This window comes from Panthera pardus, unplaced genomic scaffold (assembly GCF_024362965.1).
Source record: "Panthera pardus isolate Hobbes unplaced genomic scaffold, ASM2436296v1 HiC_scaffold_27, whole genome shotgun sequence".
Lineage (NCBI taxonomy): Eukaryota > Metazoa > Chordata > Mammalia > Carnivora > Felidae > Panthera > Panthera pardus.
In genome coordinates this window covers 75,009,412-75,011,699 of record NW_026526843.1, presented here as the reverse complement: position 1 = coordinate 75,011,699, position 2,288 = coordinate 75,009,412, and the positions used below count along the sequence as shown (strand labels likewise).

At 36.5% G+C, this 2,288-nt stretch overlaps 1 pseudogene; it reads right to left on the bottom strand.

Annotated features, from left to right (window-relative positions):
* Window positions 1-668: 668 nt before the first annotated feature.
* On the bottom strand, window positions 669-1,897 carry LOC109259236 (voltage-dependent anion-selective channel protein 3-like; annotated as a pseudogene).
* Window positions 1,898-2,288: the final 391 nt, after the last annotated feature.

Here is a 2,288-nt window from a genome sequence, read left to right as displayed (position 1 = left end):
TTTTCATCTATGTTCATGTATATTGGCTTGTATTTCTCTTTTTTGGTAGTGTCTTTTTCTGGTTTTTGTATTAGGGTAATGCTTGCCACACTGAATGAATTTGGAAGTTTTCCTTCCTTTTCTATTTTTTGGAATAGTTTGAGAAGAATAGGTATTAAATCTTCATTAAATATTTGGTAGAATTTGCTTGTGAAGCTGTCTGGTCCTGGAATTTTGTTTGTTAGGAGTTTTTAAATTACTGATTCAATTTCTTTGCTGGGTATTGATCAGTTCAAGTTTTCTATTTCTTCCTGCATCACTTTTGGTAATTTATATGTTTCTAGATATTTATCCATTTCTTCCAGATTGCCTAATTTATTTGCATGTGGTTTTTCATAATATTCTCTTATAATTATTTATATTTCTGTTGTGTTAGCTGTTATTTCTCCTCTCTCATTTGTGGGTTTATTTATTTGATTTCTTTCTCTTTTTTTCTTTATAGGTTTGTCTAGAAGTTTATCACTTTTATTGGTTTAAAAAAATAGATCCTGGTTTATTTATTTATGTATGTATGTATGTATTTGTGTAATGTTCCAGATGTGATGGGTTTATTTTATTTTATTCTGATGGAAAACCAAAGATTCCACTACAGCACAGAGACCAATATATTAAAAGCTCAGGAAAAAAGTGGTGTGGGACATGCAGGACATGATGTACAAACTGGAGGACTGAGTCATTTCTTTTGTAACATGGCACCACATTGTCGCTGAGGAACACATTTAAAATAACACTGCAGAACTCAACTGAAATGTGGCACAAACATGACAACTTCCAGGCATGCCTTCAAGTACCTCTCTTAGGATGGACTTATGATCTCTAGACTTCAGTGTGGGGAGGATTACAATTATTTGGAAGAATAAAAAGTTCACACTTTTGAAATTTCACAGAAGAATTTTAAGGTCAAAACATAGTGGGTTCTCTTCACCTCCAGGGACATATCAGATGCTTTACTCCAAACCACATTAAGCTTCTATTTCACATCCCAACCCAATCTTGTGACCTCCTGCATTGAAGTTCTTTCCATCAATTAAAGCTTATAGGGTCAGTTTGACTCCTGGTCAAAGAGCCTGAGTATAACCCAGTCCAGTCAGGCTGGCATTATTTACTTTAGCAGGTAGAGAAGTTCTACAGTCCAGCTTGTATTTAGCAGCGATGCCAAAATGGGCATTGTTACTGCCAGCCGTCCAAGCAAGGTTTATTGATGTTCCAATCTTCTCATTAACCTTCTGGTAGATAGACCTTCCAAATTCAGTGCCGTCATTCACATGAATGTGCAACTAAAAGTCTGCAGCCTTGTAACACCGGGCAAAATTATTCTGTGACAGTTTGGATCTGGCTGTGTCAAAACTCATCTGATAGCCAGCAAGCCAACCTTCAAAGCTAACACAGCCCAGCATAGATGGTTGGTCAAGAAAAATGTATATCAACATTGCTGCCAAGACTGAAACATTCCCGCTTATAGGAGGCCTTCAATTTCCCATTCTTCTTTCCTGTGTTTGGTACAAATATGGTATCAAGAGTCAGTTTCAACCCTTCAGCCAACTTATTCTCCAAAGGATTTCTGTTTCAACAGTATTATCTGTGTTCCACTTCTGGGTGAAAGTAAGTCCATAGTTACAGACCTTTTATTTGGTCTCTAGGTTGCCTGATGCTTTTCCTGTATCAGTGTAAGCATGACCAGAAGTAGAAAATTCCACTCCACTATAAGACTTGGTTCTCAGTTCATTTTGACCGTGCCAAATCCATATCCTTTGTTGAATACATCCTTGGTGGCCTTTCCTAGGTCACAGTAAGTCGGTGTGTTACACATATCTCCAGCCAGAGGACCTGTCTCTGCTCCACCAGGGCAATCCTGAAGGTCTTCAAACCAACGTTGTCCATGCCTCAGCTCCTGGTTTTATTAATCTGTTCTGTTTTTTTTTATCTTCTGTATCACTTATTTCTGCTCTAATCTTTATTATTTCCTTCCTTCTGCTGGTTTTAGGTTTTATTGTTTTTCTAGCTCCGTTAGGTGTAAGGTTAGGTTGTTTACTTGAGATTTTTCTTACTTCTTGTGGTAAATATGTATTGCTATAAATTTCCCTCTTAGAACCACTTTTGCTGCATTCCAGAGGTTTTGGACTGTTGTGTTTTCATTTTTTGTTCCCATTTACGTTTTTATTTCTTCTTTTTTTTTATTTTCTGGTTAATCCATTCATTGTTTAGTAGCATGTTATTTAGCTTCCTTTTATTTGTGATCGTTCCAGATT